The sequence below is a fragment of the Carettochelys insculpta genome, chromosome 1 (assembly GCF_033958435.1).
Source record: "Carettochelys insculpta isolate YL-2023 chromosome 1, ASM3395843v1, whole genome shotgun sequence".
NCBI lineage: Eukaryota > Metazoa > Chordata > Testudines > Carettochelyidae > Carettochelys > Carettochelys insculpta.
Window position 1 is genome coordinate 70,039,043 of NC_134137.1, and position 25,057 is coordinate 70,064,099.

A 25,057-nucleotide genomic window follows, 5' to 3' on the forward strand; every position below is an offset into this window, starting at 1 on the left:
AGCAATGGTAATGTATGCTTTAAAGAGAGAGCGTGAAAGAGGACAGAACAGGGCAGGGGTGAGAATATTTTTGGTTGGTGACCACTGCCCCACAATAAAAAAAGAGACACTAACCTCACTCACACTCAACATGCAGTGTCAGGGCTCTGCTTATGCTCCTGCTCTGAGGATCAGGGAGAGCTTTGAGGCTCAGGGCTTTCCCCTGCATTGTGACAAACTGGTGCTTGTGCTCTAGCCCTGCTGTGGGGTGCGAAGGCTCAGAGACTTGCTGTGGGGCTAGAGCATAAGTTCTGTCTCTCCCAGCTGTGGAGGGAAGCCCCAGTCCTTGCTTCTGTCTGCCAGTATAAGTTGGGGGCCAGATCTGGCTTGTGGGACATATGTTTCCCACCTCTGGAATAGAGGAACTGGACTGAAGAAATGATAAAAAAAATCCTGTAAAGGTAAAGACATACTGATAAAGAATATGATTGTGCTCAAAGTAAGGTAAGACGTTGATAGGAAAGGTCCTTGAAAACCTGAGCAATTTTATTCATTAAAATACTTTTTCTAAGTTGAACTGACATCTAGGACTAGATTTGGGCCAAGTTTTCATTCAAGCCATTTTCAGGCACAAAAGCAGACACAGAAAATTTTTATGAATTTGTGCCAATTTTTCTGATTGTCTCGGTTAAATTTTTCAGTTAAAAACAAAACTAAATGTTGCCAAAATATTAAATTCTGTATATATCGAAATATTTTGTTTTGACGTGTTGAAACAAAACATTTTAATTTTTGTCACTTTCCAAGTTTAACAAACCATTTACGTCAATCCAAGCCTTTATTTTTTTCTACTTTCTGGTTAATGTAAAATTTTCATAACTTTGTTTTCTAGGCAATTTCAAAATGTTTGTTTGGTTGATTGATTGATTGACTGATTGGGGGATTTTTTTAGTCACATAGCTATACCCCAATGATTTCACTAGAAGGCAGAAATATTTCTCACTCCTCACATTTACCAAAGAAAACAGAAGTTTAAGGGAATTTAGTTTGAGTTGTACTTCCAGTGCATAGACAACCTCTTTTTTTGAATGGGACAAATTTTGTCCTTTCAGAAGTTTCAACACTACTTCTTTGGATCATATTAAGGAGCAATATATTGACTAGTCACTTCTCTGCAAACACTGGAGATAAAACTGTATTTTCTGTATTCTCAAGACATGAAAAGTCAATGTTCTGCTTGCAGTTTTTATTTCTGGAAGCACTTTATCTTGACATTTCAATAGGTGGTGAAGTCTCGTTAATTTATTCAACAGCTACTCTGACTCAAATACACTGTTTTAACCACCAATCAATCCTCTTTCGTTATGTCAAATTCCATGCTTCCTTCTTTCACAAAATGATCATATTCCTAATCAAAGATTATGCGGTACCGGGTGTTACCATGACATTGGTCATGCTAAATTTATTGTTTACTTCACTTACCCAAAACAAACTGTTATTTTAACTTACATTCCATTTTCTCTCTAGCTTTCTATTCTTGTTTTATTAATGTTATTTCAAATCTAAGCTGTGTTTCTTGGAAGTTATTTATCAGGCAGGATAATAATATTGTTTATTTTCCTCTGTTGGATGTTTATCTGGTGGAATAAGACTTTTTCGGAGATGACACTCACACTTAAGAAACTGTAAAATTTGTTTTTTGTAAATGTAAGTATAAAATTCCTTTTCTGAGAATATTTATACTAGTAAGCACGCAACAGTTCCTGAGAAGAAAATGCAACCCTGCCTGAATCAAATTCATCTTTAAATGCAAATGTATATTTTGCATTGTGATCTTGAAGTAGGGCCACGGGTATCATTGAGAGTCTGTGTGCTGACTTCAATAGGCTATGGAGCAGGCTGCATATATTCAGCCTTATTAAGTATAAATGATGTACCTAAAGTCTCAAATCAGTTCAGTTCCATGTAATGCATAATTTGAAAGGACTTTGGAAGCGTCTGAGATAAAAACAGATAGGCAAATATAACACTCATGATATTAGTGCTATTGATTTATTTGGAATGGGAACTTCTTAAAGGCTATGTCTACACTTGCCCCTGATTTTGAAGGGGGCATGGTAATCAGGCTGATGAGAGATTACTAATGAAGTGCTACAATATATATTCAATATTTGCAAGGCTTCTGCCCTGTGGCAACTTCGAAGTGCCTGCAAGTAGTGCGGATACTGCAAAGTGCCTGCATCTACATGGCATGCCAGAACTTTAAGGTTTCACACTTCGAAGTTGCCAATGGGTAGAGGAATTAGCCTCATGAAGTGCTGCATATTCACCACAGCACTTTATTAGTAATCTCCCATAGCCCTGATTACCATGCCCCCTTCAAAATACAGGACAAGTATAGACATAGCCATAGTGACAGATGTTTCCATAAGCTGCACCAGAAAATACACACTGCTGGTATCCACTAGATAGCCGCGTCTACACTAGCCGGCTATTTCAAAATAGCTGGGCCAACTATTTTGGTGTAGACGCACTGGGCGCTACTTTGAAGTTGAAATCGACGTAAGGCGGTGAGATGTCAAAATCGCTATCCCCATCAGAAGATGGCAACAGCTGCCTACTTCGACGTCCAATGTGTGTAGACAATCCGCGTCCCACTATGTTGACATAGCGGGGTCCTCCATGGTGGCCACCAGCTGAGGGGTTGAAAGACACTCTGTCCAGCCCCTGAGCTCTATGGTCGCCGCATGCAGCAGCCCCTTAAAGCTCCCTGCCCCCTTATTTCCTCTGGCAGGAAGCTGAGAGTGTCCAGGCAGCAGCACAGACAGGCGCACAGCCTGCACGCCCTCCAGATGCCACAATCCACCACCCAGCACCCATGGCAGCCAGCCAGCCCCCCAAGCACCCACAGGGCACCCTCCCAGGGGACCCAGGGCTCCCAGCCATCCAGCCAGGGGGGAAGAGGCAGTGGGGCCCCTCCTGGTCAGACACCAAGATCTGGGACCTGCTGGAGCTTTGGGGTGATGAGGAGGTGCTCCAGGTAATGGGGAGCAATCAGAGGAATGCAGCTGCATTTGCCCAGCTGGCTGAGGGCCTGGCTGCCCGGGGTAACCCTGTCCACACTCCTGACCATGTCAGCAGTAAGGTCAAGGAGCTGCGGCAGGGTTATGCCCGGGCCTGGGACACAGCCAGCCGGTTTGGGGCCGCTCCCACCACTTGCCCCTTTTACAGGGAGCTCAGGGAAATCCTGAGCCCCCGGTACACCTCCCCCAGCTACCCTTGACACCTCAGCCAATGAGCCCCAGCAGGCCCTGGCTCCGGTGTCTGGCCTGGAGGCCAGCCCTGCACCCCATGGGCCCTCAGAGGAGCCCACTCCAGGACAGCAGAGAAGGAGGAGGAGGGCTCCAGTGATGGGGTACTCCTCATCGACCTCCCCTCCTGCAGCTACAGCAGGGCGTCCACCCGATGGGTGTCCCCCGACCGTGGGAGCAGGCCTTCAGGTATGTACCCCAGGTGCACACCCCCAGGCTAAGTGTCAGGGACAAGGGTCAGGACCAGGGCCCTCCACACACCCAGCCAGACCACGGCTCCGAGGACAGCAGTGGCATGTCCCTCAGAGCCCGTCAGCACCTGTCCCCCAGGACAGCACCGTGCCCCATCCCTGGGGATGGGGGGAGCAGAACCTCAGAAGGGCCCCCCCGGGGGGGGCATACCACACCCATCATCATCATCATCTCTGGGGGACAGGGGATGGGGAACCAGCAGCAGAGGGTTAGGGGGATGTGGGCCATGGGTCAGGGCCCAGACTAATGGCTGTCTCTGCTCTTCCCCTCTCTATTCTGGAGCCACACCATCTGAAGGCCTCGGCAGCATGGGCACTGCATCTGTTGTGCCGGACAGCCCACTGGGGCCATCACATTGGGGCAGCCCAGCGGCGGAGCAGGGACCGGCCCCAGGATGAGACTGCCACCACCAGAGACAGCCACGGGCAACCTCTGACCCCTAGCTCCTCACCACCCTCCAGCATCAAGTGGAGGTTTCAGAGCACTGCCTGCAAGTGGAGGAATGCTGGCTACACTTGCAGGAGTGAGGGCTGGCCTGGCACCAGGAGACTTGAGGGTCCTTCATGAGGACTTCCAAGCAGATCGCGGAGCAGATGGCACCCCCACCCACCACTCCGGCTGCCATCTCTCTCAGCCACCTTTCACCTGTCCTGGAGCCTGCCAAGGAGGGGAACCGCTCCTGGCTGGTAGTGAGGTGGCCCATGTAGGGACGCATGAGCCAGGGCTGGAGGGGGTAGGCTGCATCAGCGACGAGGCAAATGGACATGGTGGTGTCCCCCAGAGAGATCTCCCACTGGGGGATGTGGGCCCAAGTTCCTAAACACCCGGGCGTCATGGGAGCTGCAAGGCCAGTCAACATAAATGTCATAGAAGTGGCCTTGGTTGTCCACCAAGGCCTGGAGGACCACCAAATGGTAGCCCTTCCTATTTAGGAAGCATTCTTCACTGTGCTCCGGAGCACAGATGGGGATGTAGGTCCCATCCAGTGCCCCAAAGCAATTAGGGAACCCCATGCTGGCAAACCCCGCAATGGATGCATCTGGGTCCCCAAGCTGCACAAACCCGTGGAGCAGCAGGGTGTTCAGTGCATGGACCACCTGCAGGGGAAGGACATGAGCACCCGTGAGGGGTGTGCAGGGTGTGCCTGGCCCTCCCCTGGGCTCCCCCTGGGTCCCCCCCAGGCTCCCCAAGGGTCCCCCCTCTGCCCCTGGCTCCCCCCCGGGCTCCACCCCGGGTTCCCCCTTCCCACTGGCTCCCCTCTCCCCCTGGTCTCTACCCCTCCCCCGGTGTCCCCTTACCTCCATGATGACAGCCCTGACGGTGGCCTTGCCCACACCGAACTGCTGTCCTATGGATCAGTAGCTGTCTGGAGTGGCCAGCTTCCAGACAGCGATGCCGACCTGTTTCTCAACGGTGAGGGCACATCACATGGGGATGTCCTGGTGCCGCAGGGTGGGGGTGAGCCACTGGCAGAGCTCAAGGAACGTCTTCTGGCTCATCCAGAAATTCTGAAGCCAGCGGTCGTTGTCCCACTCCCCAAGCACCAGCCGTTCCCACCACTCTGTGCTGGTGGGGTACCTCCATAGCCGCCGGCGCGTCCGGTGGGGGGAGGCCAGGAGGGCTACATGGTCTGGGGTGGCTTCTTCATTCCCGGAGGAGGACAGCTCATCTTCTTCTAGAAGATGCTGGGCGCCTTCTTCCATGGCACCGAGCAGGGCAGCCACTGCTCTAGGGGCAGCTGTGTGGGCTTCTGCCTGCTGCTGCTGCTGCTGCTGCTGCTGCTGCTGCTGGGGGTCCATGCTGCATGCACGGGGTGTGCTGTGCAGGCCAAGTATGCCTGGGAGGGGCCCTTTAAGGGAGAGACTTGCCGTTGCCCCTGAAGGGCTAGTCCACCCTCTGACCCTGTCCACAGGCTTTCCTAGCCCCCTTATTCCGACTAGGGGTGCTTTTGTGTGTAGAACCTCCCCTGCGGGACATATTTTGATGTAGTGCTGCCCTACATCGACATTGAACATTGACAGCGCCAGCCCTAGAGGCTGTGTGGACGCTGCACATTGAAATAGCTTATTTCGATTTTGCTACGTCGAAATAAGCTATTTCAATGTAGCGTCCCAGTGTAGACGTAGCCGATGACTGGTATGAAAGAAACAGATCTCAGGATAGGCCAGTTACAAAGAATAAGATAACTTGGATAAGACAGAGTAGAAGATAAGAGGAATCTGGCAGTAACTTGACTAGTGCAAGGAAAAGAAATTCATGAGATGATAACATTGGGCCCAAAAGAACAGAGGTGAACATAGATGGCAAAGATGTGAAATGGGAGGTACAGTAATAAAAAGGAAGAAATTTAAAGGGAGTGGAAAAGAGTGTGTGTGTGTGTGTGTGTGTGGCTGCTGACAGACTGGCAAAAGGACCAAACACATGAAAGCTCGGGCTGGCAGACGTCAAAAGCAAAAATGATTAGTTCTTGGCATAGGATAGAGAAACTGAGCCTGTCATCTTACAGTGAGCTGGCAGAAAAAGAGAGCCCTGGGGTTCAGAATACTAAGTGGGGCCTACTGCCTGGAGGTATGGATAGCGATAGAAAGAGTTAGAGGCATGGGAGGTCTGAGGAGAAAGACCTGAGGCGTGGAGTGGAAAAAAAAAAGCACTTTTGAATCAAGTAAGACTAGTCACTGTTATACAATGGGAAGCAGGAAGGTTGTTTGGCCTCAAGCAGAGAGAGAATAGGACAGGAATTATAGATCCCTAAAAGAGAGACAATAAACAAGTGAGAGAAAGATTGTGTGAGAGATTTTGGAGAGCAACAAAGTGACGGAGAGAGAGAGAGAGAGGGCTAAGTTTGAAGAATGTGAAACAGGAAGCTGGAGAGGTCATTAAAGCAGAAGAAGAAAGGGAAATAGAGCCTAGTGCAAAGTTTAGCAGCTGACACTAGGAAGAGGCAAGAGATGCAGTCTGTAACCAGGCAGCAAGGCAGATGGGATCCTGAAAGCAGAGAGACAACATATGTCAAAAATCATGAAGGCTCACAATCCCAACCAAAAAAAGTGTTCAGCAAGAGTCTGCCATGTTAAAAATCCCTCAGAATAGCTGTGCTCCACAATACATCTGAGAAAAAAAAATCAGGAATAAGGGGCTGGAGACAGAGGGTGTTTTTGCCACCAGAACCACGTCTACACTGCTTGTTTTCTGTTGTGAATATGTGAATGGTGAGGGTGAATATCCAAAAGAGCTGTCGTTTGCAATTTTGTGAGACCTCATTTGCATCATACTTCAAGGAGCCGGACTTTAATCTAGATGGAGCAAGAAAGACTTGAGTGTTTGTGTACATTATTTTACTGTCAAATGTCATGGCACTTTGCTACTGAAACATAACATGTTTGTGTAAAGTGAGGTCTAAGAAGCATCAATCCTAAGTGCCACATTTTTATATTGAGAAAAATGTTGAGAAGGCTGAAGTATCAGAGAGAGAGCCATGTTAGTCTGTATCTTCAAAAACAGCAAGAAGTCCTGTGGCACCTTATAGACTAACAGATATTTGGGAGCATAAGCTTTCATTGGCAAAGACCCACTTTGTCAGATGCATGAGTGGAGGGTGGGTTCAGAGGAGGATTTAAAAAGGGGGTCTCAGTAAAGGGGAGGGCCAGAGCTGACAAGGTCAAGAAAGTTGAAGTGATTTTGGCAAACATTTTATAAAGACAAGGAAGCTGAAATTCCAAAATTCCAGTTATATTTGCTGCCCCTTTACTCTTATTGAATAATGATATAAGCAGCTCCACAGGGTTCAACTACCACCTGTGGTTCTTTCATCAACCAGCTACTTTTGATACTTACAGATTACGTGCTGTGCTCCTTTGGGCTATTTAGAGTGGCAGTTTCACTTTATTAAACACTTAACTTCTCAGAGCTCTCCTCTGTTCCCAAGCTAGATACTGACAATGTACTTAAAAGTTTGCGTTGGAAAGTTACTCAGTTAGCTACTATCACTACAGTTCTATTTCTAATGGCCTAACTGGACCACAGCTACCTAACCCCACTAAGAAACACAGAGCTGTCAACTAGATAGACCCTTAGATTATTCTCTGTTGTTAATGCTCTTTATTCAACTTCAGTCTGTCTCTCACTCATTGCTCATCGAAAATGGAGGAAAACAAATGAAAATAGTATCTTTCTTGGTATCAGATCCTCCCATTCTTTTCCCTTCAGTCCCATATCAATTAAATACTTTTAATAAGAAAAGTCCCTTGTGCTCCTCCTTTTCTGTTGCAACCAGTACTCTTCAATACTGTAAGGCTGCAACATTCACAAATTTAACATTCGTGAATGCAATTTTTCGCGAGTGGCTCATCGCCCCATGAACCGAGACACTGTTGCCCCCCGCACAGCTCAAGGAGCACTGGTGTTGCTGCCACCTGGAGCAAGGTGCTGTAGCTGACCGTGCAGTGCTGGTGTTGCTGCCTGCGAGGTGCGCAGTGCCAGTATTGCCGCCTGCACAATGCTGCTGTTCCCGGAGTTGCCACCACACGGACACTGCTGCTGTCGGTGTTGGTGCCTGCGTGGCACCAGTGTTGCTGCCTGTGAGGTGTGCAGTGCCAGGGTTGCCCCCCACATGGCACTGCTGTTGCTGGTATTGCCACCAAGCGACACAGGACTGCTGGTGTTGGTGTCTGTGTGGTGCCACTGTTGTCGCTGCATGGGCAACAGTGTTGCTGATGGGTGGTGCACAGCGCTGAAGCCGCCTGTGTGGCACGTAGTACACAGCTTTGTTGTTGCTGCCCTCACGCTGCCGCGTTTGCCACCGCCTGGGCGCCATAGGTGCCTGATCGGCACGTGGTGCCGGTGGCGCTGCCTGCGTGGTGCTCATTGCCACTGTTGCTGCCCCGGGTGCTGTAGCAGACATTTGCAAAATCCAATATTTGCGAGAGTTCTCAGCACTGAACCCTCCCGAATGTTGCAACCCTACTATATTCCATGGATCTTAATCACTATGAGGTGGGTAATTTCCCTTTTTCTTGTGTTTCACAACAACTAAATTTGTTTATACCACTCTTTGGGCTGTTCTTTGCATAATGTTCAAATCCTGACTTTTCTCTCATTTCCTCATACGATATCCAAGTAACACAAAATAGCAGTCATGTAGCACTCTAAAGAGTAACAAAATGATTTAGCAGGTGATGAGCTTTAGTGGGAGACACACACTTCTTCTGATCTATAAAATATCCAGTCCAGACCCAGATCAGACCCAGATATGTAACACAGAGGTCCAAAAAATTACAATAAAAACTGAAAAATCAAAATACATAGGAATGAAAGAGAGGAGTGAGAGATGGGGGATGTTAAGCATCTAGCCTGAGATAATTACAAACATCAAAGGAAGGAAAGCAGTCCTTGTAATGAATGAGGTAATTGCTGTCTTTGTTCATGCCAAGTGTTCATGTGTCAAATGTGAATATGAATCCCAGTTCACAAATCTCTCTACACAATCTATTTTTTAAAGTCTCTTTGTTGTATGACACATATTCTGAGGTCTTTAACAGAATATTCCACTCACTGAATAGCTTATGTGTATTGAGATTCCTGGTATCTGCTCTGTGTCCATTCATTTTTGGTGAAGTGTTTGCTTGGTTTTCCAATGCACATTATAGAGGGGCATTACTGGCATATAATGGCATGTATAATATTGGTTGAGGTATATGAGAATGAGCCCTTATCTCGTAATTAATGTGGTTAGGTCCAGTGATGACAACCCCAGAGTAAATGTGTGGACAAAGTTGGCAATGGGGTTTTTCACAAGGAAAATTTCCAGGATTAGTATTACTGTGGTATAGCCTGTGATTGCTGGTGAGAATCTTTCTTAGGTTAGGAGGTTGTCTATTGGAGAGAACAGGCCTGTCACCTAGGGCCTTCTGGAGTGTGGCATTATGATCTAGAACAGGTTGTAGGTTTTTAATGATGTATTGCAGGGTTTTGAGCTAGGGGCTATAGATAATGACAAGTGGTGTTCTGTCATTGGCCTTCTTGGGCCTATCTTACAGTAGCTGGTTTCAGGTAACTAAGCATTTCTTTTGAAGATTAAATCTGCTGAGCATAGGCTGAGAGTACCAAAAGGCATGGCTCTACGTTTATCATGAAACTCATACATTTTTTGCTCCCTATTCTCCATTTCAATATTTATAGCTCCAAGCATTTTTGTAACAAAAATGCAATATTGATATACTGGCTTCCTGCAATAAAGTTTTAGGACAAAGAGTCTGTTAGCCGGTGGCCAGGTAATGTGCGGTGAGGTACTCCCCTGGGTCCTAAGCAACCCAGTTTTTTACTGTTAGAGCAGGCAGCTCCTAGCACTCTCACCCACGGCCAGGCTGTAGTAACCAAAGGGGTTAAAGTTCTTTTGTTGTGCCGGCTGTGTTGCAGTGACAAAAGGGTTAACAGCAGGGTCAGGCTCAGAGCTTAACTAGTTACAAGTTTATTAAGCTACAGTTATAAGCGTACGGTTACAAAAGGCTATTGTTTACTTCTTATATGCTAGCAAAGTACAGGTGTTAACAAGTTACGTTACAATCCAATACAAAGATATCTGTTACCATCTAACACAATGATATCTTGGCACAATGACATCTAGTTACAGAGCTCTAATTCTTTAGCTGTGCACAAAAAGTCGGAGACCTAGCATGGGTGTATCTTACCCTCTCTGCGTCTCTCGATACCAGCGTAGCCAAGCTGGATCGGTCACTCAATTCCGAGGAAAGACGAATACGAGGTTGGGCGTCCCCTGTTGTGGACCTCAGGAGGCAATCACCTGACCCGACCAGCAGGTAGTTGGTGGAGATGCACTCAAAGTTAGAGTTCTGCTGGACCCACCTTTTATACCCCTTTTGGGTTACATATTCTCTTTCTTATCTGTGGTGCCAGATCATACTGGTCTGTCTTTGTGACGCCAGTTTGTTACAAGGGCATTTCTTACTTAGTTTGCACTTGTAAGACAAGAGATAAGCAATTTAGGAGTACAGGACATTCTTTTGTGTGGGCGGGGCACGTCCCCTTCTGGGATGGTTGTGTGTGAGTGCATCATATCGATCAATGCCAGCTGGGGTGATTTCTGAGGGTCCCCCCCCACCCTTGTTGACAGTCTGGCCTGTTAGCCTTCCATCTGTACTTTCTGCTTCTCAGGGTCACGATAAACTAGCATATCTGGGCCTCAATGAGGGCATCAAAGACTGTGCTGTCAGCAGCCATTTCCGTGCCCTGTGTGCTCCTCGGTGGGGGGCGGGCAGTGAGCAAGCTGGCTTGTAAGGGGGAGACTTTGTCTGGCTACATTGTCCACCAGTTTCCCCTTAGCATTTATTCAGAAATGACCCATTCTTTTTTTTTTTAACTAATTGTAATTAGAATACTCCATAATTCTGGTTCTCTAATTAAAATCCTTGAAAGCATTTTTTCAGTCACTAATGAGACTTACATGTTCCTTGCTCAAGATAGTTTATACTGCCTGTTACTTTCCACTGCAATCTTGATTTACTGAGCAGCAAGTAACCCACACTGGAGAAAGATAAAACTAATTTTCTAAAAGGATGTTTTTTCTTCTCTAAGGCTTGACCTATGTTAGGCAGGTAAGTCAATTGCAGATGCACAATTCAAGTTTTGGAAATTGTATAGTTAGAACTGACTTATATACAATCAACTTACCTGGTTGTCCATGCAGATGGAGGTCAATGGGAGAAACTCTCCCATCAACCTCACTTATTCCTTATGATGGCAAGGGGTACAGGGGTCAACGGCTGACCCCAGAATGAGTTGATCGTCCATGTAGTATGAACAACCTCTAAGACTGTGAATCTGGGAATTGCTGTGTATTGTCAGTATCCCATTCCCTTCCTGCATTAACTTGTTGGATTTGGGCAAGGCTAAGTGGATACCTGCTGCTTTCTCAGAACTTACCCTGAACTTAATCTTTATAAAAACCTTGCAATCAGTATGTGTTTTGTTCAATAGAATGGATACCTGGACTTCTCTTGTGTAATATTTAAAAGGTGAGGTGTATGTTTGAGAATATATATATATATATATATATATATAGATATAGATATAGATATAGATATAGATGAGGTGTATATTTTATCAATAATGAGAGCTAGGTATGAAAGTTTATTGAGGAGATATATATATATATATATATATATATATTCTTTGTTGGTACGACATCACACTTTAAGCACCAAAAGCCTGCAGTAATAGAAATGGAATATCAAAATGGCCTCATATTAAAAACTATTTGTTTTTTCTACAGACATTTTGGTGTCTTGTTCAGCTGGTCACCTGGAGCCTCACATGAAAAGAGGAGGAGGGGCAGCTCAGTGGCTTGAGCTTTGACCTGCTAAACCCAAGGTTAACGAAGGGTCCTGTGGCACCTTATAGACTAACAGAAAAGTTTAGAGCATGAGCTTTCGTGAGTTAACTCACTTCTTCAGATGCTGGTCCAGTTGTGATTTCAGCCCTTAAGGGGGCCATTTAAGGACCTGGAGTAAAAAGACTTTTTTTTTATTTTTTTAAAAAAAAGGAGGCTAGTGCTTGGTCTTGCCAAAGGGGCAAGGGACCAGACTTGATGACCTCCCGAGGTCTCTTCCAGTTCTAGGAGATGTATATCCATGTATTTTATAAGAGAAGGCAACTCTTTTTATAATAGAAACCCATTTCTCCAGATAATATTTAATTAATCACAAGCATTAGTTTATCAAAAAAAGCATTCAAGTAGCACTTTAAAGACTAATAAAATAATTTATTAGGTGAGCTTTTGTGGGACACACCCACTTCTTCAGACCATAGCCAGACCAGAACAGACTGTTTTGCATATGTGTAAATCAAAATCTGTGACTCAAGATAGACTGAAAAAAGTCTGGTGGAAGTGGAAATAAAAAAAATCACACAATCTTTTCCTCTGGTTCAATTAGAATGTTTGAAAATGATATATTTTGTTAAACTAGTCTTATTTTGTTGGTTAGAAAACGGCTGGAAAAATTCTGTGCGCCTTACACCTTCCTTCTTGGAAACCTCTTTAGCTCGTTATTGATATGAGCTAGATATGACCGAGACTGAAAGATTCCATTTTCCTAAGCCACTTCTAAATAAATATTGTAATATTTTAACCATATTTTCCATCACCTTTTACCAGTTCACAGTTTTGTCAAATGGTGATTGATTTAATTAGTATCACTTAATGACTTAGCTTTCTTTCTCTAATCCCTTTGAAGCTTCATACACACCTTCCAAACATTTTTTTGAACAAAGTCTTTGAATGCAGCAAAATTGTGTAGTAATTTCATTAGATTTTCATTAATATTTCTGGTGCAATTTAGAACAAAGCATTCACATTTTGTACAGGCAATATGCATTTTGAATGAGCCTAAAGATACTTTTGATCTGACTTAAACATACATCCTTCTTATCTGAAAATACCATAAAAATGTTACTTGGATTATAAGCAAAGCTTTCATTTGTACAGCCTATGGCTGTCTTTGTCATAAATATGCACATATCTCTGCTTCAGCAAGACTTTTATAAGCACATTTCATGGTACTTTTCATTTTCACTGGATTTGATTTGTTTTAGGGCATAATATAAGTTTTTTGCTATGATACAGGATGAAAAAAAGTATTTGCAAGAGATCTGGTCTATTCACAATGCTGTACTCAATTTGTAGACCCAAAGTTTTATTAAGAGTCTAAATAACTTGTTATCACTGTTGTTTATGTGCCAAGCTACTCATCTGGTTCCGACTATAGTATCTACCTTTCCTTGCAATATCTCCATTTCCATGCATTTGCCCTCAGTCACCAATGTGAATTCTTCCAGCACATAATGATAGTGTTTCACATTCCAATCCATGAGCCATGCTACAAGCCACAGAATACAAATGCACATGAGGTGGTAGTTTCATTATCTTAGGGTCAGTAGAATTTCAAGAGCTCTGAAATTACCTCTATCAGTGATGCAAGTGTCAACTTAGTTTTAATAAATCTTTAGAAGTAGACACAAGTTACTTCTAGGACATCTTCCTATTTCCGGAAATGCATCATTCAGCTGCCAAACCCACTATCAGTTTTTAGCAAATAGAATTTCATCCATTAAATGCAAAGTGTCACTTCAGCTTTTGCATGCCATCACACTATGATAGCTCGAAGTGTGATTAACCTGAAGTTTAGCTGATATCAATCCAAATGTGTGCTATTTCACTTAAACTGGGATAAGACCTTGAAAAATTGTATTTTCTACAGAATATGCATAGGGAATACTGTATTTACCATACCTCTGATTATTTCACAGTATCTGTCTTGGATACCATTAATTTTGTGGAAAACGATTACAGGGTGGATTCTCAAAGGGATGTAGGAGCCTAAATGGAACTTAAGGTGCTAAACTCCAAAATGCAGATCTTCAAAACCTTGGCTCAAGCTACTACTTAACTCTATCAGTGCCTGAACTCCCCAAGTGCACATATTTCAAATACAAAAGTCCCCTAGTTGACTAAAATGCTGCCAGACAGCATTTGCCATTGCTACATCAGTCTAAGGCCATGTCTATACTAAACATACCAGTCAACTCCTGAAACACAATTTTAGCTACGCCAATTGCGTAGATAAAATCTACTTATCAGCAGTCAACTGCTAGGGGTGTTCTCATGGAAGAAGGTCGATTGGAGCATTTATCCTCTTGACCTTCCTTAATCCTCACATTCATGAGGAGTTTCAGGGTCAATGTTGACCCCAGAAACCTCTGTTTCACATGTGTGCAAAATAAAACCATGGAAGTTGGACCCTGAGCGGCTTGATCGTCAGTGATAGTGTGGAAACAGGCTAAATGCCCAGGCTCCTTGTATATAGTTAGAGTTCACCAGGATCCTCAAACTAGACACTGGTCTGCAGAAGCAGGGTCTGATACAACAGGGGTTCTCAGAAATCACCCACCAGCTTCAGAGGAGTTAGTGCTCCTGACAACTTTTAGCTCAGTGGTTAGAAGAACTTTCAGCCTGGATCAGGAAGATCTGCATTCAGTTCCTTCCTCTGCCTGCTGTGGAGCAGGGACTCTGAACTAGGGTCATCTTCCCCCACAGAGAAGTTCCCTACTTACAGGTTTCTGTATCCAGTTTTCCTTCATTTCCTGCTAAGGTTGGGCCACTGTGTACAATATTCATTCATTGTAGCTGGGGAACTGGAACCAAAATCTTTTATGTTTGTGTACTAATCACTGGGCTACAGATTCACCTTCCTGCACTCTGTCTGGTCCAGAGCATATTTAATAATGTGCAAAGCACAACAGCTTCAAAGGCAGTGTTTAAGAGAGTCGTGACCCAGAATATCCAATAACACTAAGTCAGAAGGGGCACCTATAGTCAAGTTCCTCAGACAGGCATATTGAACCCCAATCTGCCTACATCTTGGGTAAGTGCTCCAACCATGTAATTATCAGCCAGGATGCTGCTGTGGTTTGTTACAACAAAAACTGTAAATATCAAGCAAAGGGCAGGTCTTAGGGCACAACTCTCTTCCCAGTATTTGTTACTGGCTAGTTAAAACAGATTACTGCTCCAGTAGCTGGCATCTGTTAATCTCTTAGGCTGTTTCTACACTGGCCACTTCGTTCGGAAGTGGCATGTTAACACACGGAGCGAAAGATGCTAATGAGGCACGGATGCAAATTCCCTGCACCTCATTAGCATAACGTCATGTGATTTGGAGTCTGGAAGACCGTTCCTCCAGACTCCAAAACACTGTGTAGAAGCACGGGTCTTGGGGGGCATTCCAGAAGGAAGTCCTTCTTCCAGAGGCCACTTCTTCCCAAAAATTTTCAGGAAGAAGGGGCCTCAGGAAGAAAGACTTCATTCTGGAAGCCCCCCTTAGGGCCGCGCTTCTACATGGAATTTTGGAGTCCGGAAGAACGGTCTTCTGGACTCCAAATCACATGATGTTATGCTAATGAGGCACGAGGAATTTGCTTCCATGCCTCATTAGCATATTTCAGTCTGTGTATTAGCATGCTACGTCTGAAAGAAGTGGCCTGTGCAGAAATGGCCTTAGAGTGCATCTACATTTCTATTCCTCTTTCAAAAGAGGCATGCAAATGAGGTAAAATTAAAATGTAAATGATGTACAAATTTGCATATTTGCACTTCATTTGCATATAATAATTTCAAAAGAGCTTCTTTCCAAAGAGGAAAGCCCGTGTAGACACTGCTTTTGAAAGTAAATCCCATCTTTGAAAGAATCCTTCCCATTAAATAAAGGGAAGAAGGATTCTTTTAAAGGTACATTTACTTTCAAAAGAGCAGCATGTACACTGGCTTTCTTCTTTTGAAAAACGCTCTTTTGAAATTTGCATATGCAAATTAGTTATCAAATAAGTACATTTATACCTCGTTTGCATTTTCGATTTACCTCATTCGATTTACCTCATTTACCAGTTTTGAATCACTGTGGCCACCGTTATGCTAATGAGGCACTGCATATTCATTGTAGCGCCTCATTAGCATAGTTCGAACCTGCTCATTAACATGCCCCTTTCGAAAGAAAGGGGCTCATGGGCCATTTGTACACAGGCCAATTCCTCGATAGTGGCATGGCAATACACTGCCTGAAATATGCTAATGAGGCATGGATGCAAATTCCCCGTGCCTCATTGGCAGACGGTCACATCCTTTGGAGTCTGGAAGACCCTTCTTCCAGACTCCAAAATGTATTGCAGAAGCGGGGCCCTCAGGGAGCTTCCGAAAGGAAGTCCTTCTTCTGGAGGCCCCTTCTTCCCAAAAATTTTTGGGAAGAAGGGGCCTCCAGAAGAAGGACTTCCTTTCGGAAGACCCCCCGGGAACCATGCTTCTAAACAGTGTTTTGGAGTCTGGAAGAACAGTCTTCCGGACTCCAAATGATGTGACCGTATGCTAATAAGGCACAGGGAATTTGCATCCACGCCTCATTAGCATATTTCGGGCTGTGTATTACCATGTCCCTTTTGAAGAAAGTGGCCTGTGTAGAAACAGCCATGTAGACACTGCTGTAGTGAATACATGGTTCTGCTGACAAAAAAATAACCTTCTGTCAGCAGCCCCTTATCGCTGATTTTTGCAGGCATAAGGGGCTGGTGACAGATGGGTTTTTGCTGGGAAAACCACATCATCACTGCTTGTTTTCTGCCTTGCAAATGCAAATGAGTCACTCTAATATGCAAATAAGCAGCCATTTTGCATTTTTGAGACTGCTTATTTGCATCAAGCTGCTGGCACTAACAGCAGATAGGAATGAGGAGATTTTGAAGTTGCCAGGGTCCTTTCCAAAAGGACCCCTGTCTGGATGAGCTGTGCTGCGGTGAGCTGCATCAATTTTGAAGTGCCACGGCTGCCGGCATTCTAATGAGGCTCTGAATATGTATTTCAGCACTTCATTAATAAACTTTGAAATAGCCATTTGCATGGCCAATTTGAAGTTTTGGGCTAGTGTTGATGTAGCCAAGGTATCACGCAGCTAAAACTGAGACCCATTTGTAAATCTAGTCTTTGATGTTTTGGGGGGTTGAATTTCCTTGTCTTAAAAAATCTTTTCCTATTTTATTTTATTTTAATAAATGGGATAGTTGGGAAATTAGAGATACACTAATATGATGATACATCTTTCAATTTATGATACATTAAAAGACCCATTGGATTCAAAGGGAGAAAGAAGTGTACAATGTTGTCTAGAAATGAGAGAACGAACGTGGTCTTTTACATACACGGATGATACTAATGAATCATGACAAAAATCTCAATGCAGGATGTATTTCTCTACCGACCCTTCGTATAAGTGTGTAAACTGAGATGTGCACAAGTTAAATGGCTTACCTAAAATGACACAGTTAGAAGGCAAACAGGCTGGAGATTTAAAAATGAGGGAGATTTGCACTCTCGGTCCTATATCTTTAATTTTAGAGCATGCTGCAAACTTGATTATTGGTTTCTTGTTGATGAAAATCAGGAGTTTTTCTTTTATGCCCATGAGCTGTGGATCATGTTCTTATAAACTCCTGGGCAGAAATTGTTTTACTCTCTATGTAGTTCTTTATATCAATTTGTATAGCTCTATGACAAAAGACTATACATATTGACTTGGGCCTATGGGAACTGCTGTTATTTAAATATATATAAAAAATTACAAGTCAAACATTATCAGAGTTTACCTCTATATTTTTTTCTTTCACATATAGTGCTAAATTTCTCTATGTAAATTCATATTCATTTTCTTTTTCCATCTTCTCAAAGATGCCAGAGATTATCTTGCTATAAGCATCAAAGATGACTACTGTTTTGATTTCTGTTTTTGGAAGATGTTTTTCTGGCATAATGATTATTAATTAAAGTCTATAGATATGTCATGCCTTTTACAATCTTGTTTATGTAAAATAATACATCTATTTATAAAAACTAGCAAAGTAAACACTACAAGAGACATTTGTTTATGATTAGGTATTTATCATGTGATTTTGTTCCATTACAAATATCTTTGTATTTAGGTTACAGTCTGAAATTATCAGTTTCCCAGTCCCCACACAGAAAGTGAAAAAAAATTAATTTCACGTTCAGCAAAATTCATTTCAGGAAAAGGCATAAATGTTAGATAATCTCAGTAAATACCTTTTCATCTCCATAGTTTCTTGTGTAAAATACTATTAAAACTATAAAAGACTTTACACACTATTAAATTATCAACTACCTTCATCTTAGTATCTGTATCCAGATCAACCTACTTCCTGTAAGAAATCCTTAATATATATTGTTAGTGAAAATACTCTACATTTGTTTTTATATAAGAGGTTTACACCCTTTTTGGAACATAGACATGAAAGAGCAGGAATTTCCTCATGTTATTCTAATTTAATGTTGAAATGTGCAAATGCATTATTATGGCTGTGTCTGCACTACCTCCCTACTTTGAAGGGAGGATGGTAAGTAGGGTGTTGGGAGTTTATTAATGAAGTGCTGCGCTGCATATGCAGCACTTCATTAAGCAAATTCCACCCCCTGTGGCAACTCCAATGTTTAAAACTTCGAAGTTGCCATGGGTGGGTTGGGGGAGTTTGCTTAATGAAGTGCTGCATATGTAGCGCAGCACTCCATTAATAATCTCCCGACACCCTACTTACCATCCTCCCTTTGAAGCAGGGAGGTAGTGTAAACAAACCATAATGCTATTATTCATAATTATTATTATTTATTTGTGTTATTGTTCATCTATCAGGACCATATTATGCGATGTGCTGTACAAATACAGAGGAAAAGAGATGATCATATATCAGTGTACCAAATTATGTTTCTATTTTACAATGAATTGGGTGCGTCCAACATCTCAAAATAGTACTGTGATCATCTTAACTTAAATACCAGGGTAAAGGTAAGCAACAGGGCATTCACACCCACCCACCCACATATATATGTGTATACACACACACTTAAAAGTTAAATGTGTAGTTAAGTATTTTCCGAAAGAGAGGAGGGTTTTTGTTTGTTTGTTTGTTTGTTTGCTTGTTTTATTTTGAATAAAAGCCTATGCTCCTCTAAGGAAATAAAGCAGTAAGTAGGTGATATTACCTGATATAACATGGTAAGGACATAAGCATATTTAATCGATCATATACTGGCTAGTAATAGATGAGCAATATAAAAGTAACATAATTCCTGGCCTGTTTTAATGTGATCACTAAGCCCTGAAACATGAAGTTCTATAGCTTCACTAGTCATTGCAAATGTTTTTGGGATTTTGCAAGAGAAAGAAGCATAAATATGTCAATATTAATATAACATCCATTAGTTTAATTGGGATGACTTTTATTCCAGGAATGGACTACACTTGTTGCTGCACTGATTGGTACATGGAAAACAAAACAAATTCACAGAACTCCCATTTTGTATCAAAAGTGCTTATACTTCTTTCTAAATATAAAGGATTTGCTTCTGACATACAGATCTCAAAGAAAATACAAACCAAGCATGTTAGCGCTGTAGCAGATTGTACATTTCGAATTTTGAACTTAAAAGTAATTTCTACAAGTTTCTAGTAGATCCTCTCTGCCACAGGAATGCAGCAAATACATTTGTTATGCCTGAAAACCATAAATCTTCAGGTTAAGTACACCTTTAACTTGCTGCCAAGTAACAACTGAATGTTGGAGCAAGAGATTTCAGGAGAGTTTACATTTCAAATTGATAACAGGTTTTAAAAGGTTTTGGGGTCTCAAAAGATCTTACTTTAAGGGTAAATGTATGTACTGGTAACCAGACACTTAACTGCGTGAATTAACGTTGATTGTTTAACCTTGTGATATGACTGGCAGAGCGCTGCTTGAGTGCTGTAATTCTCATGCACTACAGGAGGCATGGTGTTATCCAAATCCCAATGGTACTCCACTGAATTGATGAAATGACCGGGAAGGCCTAATTAAAGCTGTTCAGCTCAAATGTATTGATGTATTACATCTATTACAGCTTGGTTCAATAGGTCTACCCTATGAATGCTGCCACAGCCTGTAAAGCAAACTAAACAGAGTGAATAAATAATGCTGAAAGGAAGACACCCATGGAATCAAAGCTGCAGAATGAAAAATGCAACAGGGTGACCTGTGGACTTATTATCACATAATCCTGTATAAATAACCATATTTTTCATCCTTTACCAGAGGGAAAAAGAAGGCAAATGCTAAGATAAAAAAACTTTTCTGTGCTTTGTTCATTTCTGACTCCCCTGAAAGTTTAGTTGCTTTTTTTTTTTTTTTTTTACAAAGAACTCCTTCAAAAAGAAGTATTTTTTTCCACCACGGAACTGCATTTGAAAAGCAAATCCATTCTAATGGCCAGGAACTCTAGCAGAGACCTATTTCTTTTCTATATTTTTATATTGAGCAATACATTGTTAAAATTTCTCATCTTTGTTACTCCAGTCATCAGGAATTTGCATTTCTGCACTCTTTTTGCAAAAGACAGCTGTATAATGTTGTATTAAAATATAGAATCAGACCCATGTATAATATTTATCTCTATCAGAGCAGACCTAATCTAGATGAAGAAAAGGGTCTTCTTTTTCTACTGCAAGACTGTCTATAACAACAAAATAAAATAATAATAACAAAAGCAAAATAGAAGAGGAAGGAAATTAATAAAAAATAAAGCATGAAATTCTATCCTGGGATACATATGGCTATGTCTAGGTATGTTTCTATGGCTGAGAAAGATCACTGGGTACTACCCAAGCTCTCTGACAACTTTTTTGAATTCTTGTCAATGGAGGGGAGATGGTGGAAGAATGTATGGACTTTGTAACTCCACTGAAACCACACACTTTTGGTATTGATGTATGTTTCTCCTCACATCAAAATGGAACCTATGGACTTAGACAACAGCAGCCTAGATATGATCTGGTTATGATATGCAGAACAAATTAAGCCTATTTATCTGAAACCTTCTCAGATATGAGTGATTCAGATAAAAAACCTGGCCATCCAGCTATAAGCGGAAACACAAATACCTGCGTGGCATTCTACTTTGCAAGGGCCCCTGTGTTCTGTCATCATCCTCTTTCACTCTTAGTTTGACTACTTCGCCTTTCTTTTCCTACCTCTCACACTGTAAAAGGTTCAACCCTCCCATAAGGCATGCTCCATCTCCTAGAACTGTACTAGTGCCTGCCTGACTTCCCTGCAGTCCTTCATTCCACTGATGAAGTGGATATTTCCCCTGCAATCCCTTTAGCAGATGGGAGAAGAGGATAAATGGATTTGTTTTGTGGCCATCTTCCCTGAAACTCCTTTCTTGAAGTCAAGAGAAGGAAGAAAATGAAAATAATGATTTTTGGGGAGCAAAACTTTATGTAAGAAAAACAGCATGGGCTAGGAAACTAGAGACAGAGTTATTCCTAAGCAACTTCTTAAAACCTTGTGCTCTGAGTGGAGCATAGGTGATCTAGAAGTCTCCTCCACTTCTCTCCAATGCAGGAAAAAACTAGCTGACCTCAGGAGAAGCCCAGTTGTTGTCCTTCAGTTTCAGTAGATCTTCTCTGTATTGTCTAAGGTCTTCCTCTTTTGCATTTGAGCTTGGCAAACTGTGCTGGATCATGGTTTTCTGTGAGTGTGCCCCAGCCATTCCCACTCTCTACTCTTGATTTGAACATCAAATGGTTCTTTTCCTGCTCTGTTCTAAACCATCTCATTTGTGACAAAGTCTTGCCATTTGATGTGAAGGATGTACCTCAGGCATCTGTTTTTGAATGTCTGTAGCTTCTGATTTGAAGACTGTTTAGTATGCCAGGTGTCTTAACCAAACAAGTGTACACTCTTTATGTTTGTGCTGAAGATCTGCAATTTCATCTTCACAGATGTTGTTTGTGAGCACCACATGGGACAAAGAGTCTTGAATGAAGCTATTGCTTTCCCTACCCTGGCACTGGTATCCTTGTCTTTGCCCTTAATATTCCCCAAGTAGGTGAACTGCTTCCACATCTTCCAGGTCATCCCCTACCAGTACAATGGTGTTGCTGTCGGACTCATTGATCCTCATTGTCTTGCTCTTTCCCTTGTTAATGCTCAGTGCAGTCATTAAAGCAGTTTTATCTAGTGTTGTGACCTTTTCCTCCATGCTTTCATGCTTTCCACTGCATGGTCCATTCCTTGTCAGGGTGGCTTGAGTGGATCAATGACCCAGAGAGCTGTGCCTAAGCAACATCCTTACAGAAAGCATTTGGTTCCCTTGCCTCATCAAGACACCTTTATATCTTTTGATACCACTTCTCCTTCATGGTTGTTGAATCACTTACCGTTAAATGTCTTCTTGGCAGACAAAGTAGTTACATTGTATCCTTCTGCCTAGCAATGGTTTGGCCACTTGGACAACTCAATTTCCTTTTTTTTTTTTTTGGTTGTTGTTTTTTTCCAGGGTAGGGGGTGGAGTGAAAGAGCCAGCAACTGAAATCCAGGACCCTTTGTTACTAAGCAAAATGATTGGTACTTTTTTTTTTTTGAAGGAAGGGTGACTTTTGAAAAATATATGCTCCTCTTTCATGTGTGTTGCCAACCTGACTAGACTGAACTTAAAGGGCCACAGCTCATCATTTTAGAGGTGTTCATCATTGGAAACCTCACTCATTAATTAGATAGGGTTCCTCAGAGGAGACCTGAAATGTAGCTTCCCTATATTATTCACATTTCCCAAAAGTTTATTCTAATCATTACAAAAACAGATGCAGGATATTGAAGCCTAGAGGATTATAAGGTGATAAATAAAAGCCAACATGGATTTTTCAAAGACAAATTATGCCAAACAAATCTAATTACTCTTTGACAGGATACCCAGCCCAATGCATAGGGAAAAGCAGTAGAGGTTATATATCTTTGATTTTAGTAAGGCATTTTTCACTTTTTAAAGAGTAATTTATAACAGTGAAATAAGGAGGACGTATCAAGTGGGGTCCATCTGTTCTGGGTCCAGGACTATACAATACTTAATTATTAAAAACTGGAGTGGCATATTAGCTTAAAAATGCTGCAGATGACACCAGATAAGGCTAGCACTTTGGAGGGCAGGATTAGAATCCAAAATATTTTTGATAAATTGTAAAATTGATCTGCAATCCACAAAAGATGAAATAAAATAAAAAACAAGTCCAAAGCACAATACTTAGGGAAAAATCAAATGTATAAACCCAAAATGTGGAATCAGCGGCTAGACAGAAGTATCACAAAAAAAGATTTAGGGATTATAGATGTTCATAAATTGAATAATGAATCAACAATCTGACATTATTACAAAAAAAAAGGAAACATAATTCTAGTATGCATTAACAAGAATTACACATGTAAGACACAGGAGAGAATTCTACTTCATTCACCACAAGACAGGCCGTAGCTGGAATGGTGTTTCCAGTACACAGTACCATGCTTTCTTTAAAAAAAAAAAAAAAGGTGAAAAAATTGGAAAGTGTCTAGTGGAGAGTACCTATAATTAGAGGTCCAGAAAACAATCCATATTAAGAAAGATTGAAAGAACTGAGAAATGTTTAGTATAGACAAGAGAAGGCTCAGGGGGAAACATGATGAGAATCTGCAAACATGTAAAAGATTGACTGAAAGAGAATTATGATCTCATGGGTCGCTGTGTCCACTGAGGGTGGGAAAAACAGTAATCAACTTAGTTTGCGCTACAGCAAGTAAAATTCAGGAGTCACAGGAAAAAAATCATTTTAAGTTGTAGTGATAATTAAGCACCAGAATAGGCAGATAAGGGAGGTTATTGAAGCCCTATTACTGGAGATTTGTAACAATATGTTAGAGAAACACTTTTCAGGGAAGGCCTAACTATGCTTTAGATGCATTAGAGTTAAAAATATAGACTACAAGGCCCTTCCAGACCTTGTTCCTGCAGTTCAAGGCCTCTTCTGTTTGGATTTTTTTACTTGCTGGATTTTCAGGGCGAATACAGCAAGAACAATGGTAAATGGATTTAGTATGGACCAAGGGTTAGATTGTGTCTTTAACACACAGCCCTACTTAACATCACCCCAAAGGGAACTTGGGAAGGGAGTGTAACTGGTGTACATAAAGTGTAAATAATCTGCTTCTCTTAATGTATGTCTTATTTTGCCGGCTGGTGTAGTGGGGACCATAGCTCCCCTTCTCAACTTTGATCTTTATGGAGTAATGCAAATATGGGCTGTTATATGGAGTCTACACAGGCGTGGGGGAGTATGGGGTGTCTGGGGTAGAGGTAGCACCTTTGACTTTCCGGAAGCTGCGCCTTTTCTGGCGGACAGAAGCCCTGGCCCTCACCCACCACTCAACTCTCACTGTTGGCTCCTAGCAGCTGTTGTGCATTACAGCGATGCCATCCTCTGGGCAACTGCGTCAGCTCACAGGTGCAACACAGTGACGGGGTCTGGTCTGTCTCACGTACCAACCTTATGGAGGGACTTGTTCCTTCTCCCTTGTAATGCACAGTCTCAAAGGCAGACCAGGAGGTGTGGTGCTGCAAATCGACAACTCCTGTGAAGGTGGAGGAAGACGCCCCACTGCCTTGTGGGATATCCTGGGAAGGAGTAAAGCTAAGGGAGTAAACCCTGACAGAAAATCCGGAGGGGAGTCCTAAGGCGGTTCTGTGTCAACTTCTGGCAATGTCCCGGCAACTCCTGCATCTGAGCTGGTACCAACCATAGAGGTTATCCTTTCCTTTGAACTATATCAGTAAAGCTGAGAGGGGGGCCTGGTGTCTGGGCAGTCCAGGGTCCCATAAAAATTTCCCAGGCTCGCACCTGGAGAGGTACTCCAGCATTGCTTAACAGCGTTGAACCAACACAGGAGGCAACAGATACCGGTTATAAGCTCTTGCGCGATTGGCATAGAGAACAAGTGCCAGGTGTTTCTTCCAACGGTGGAAGAGATCATCGCATCTCATTGGACAGTCACCGACCACCTTAAGCTGGGCAGTCCCCAGCCAGTAGGGTACTGTCTCGCCACAG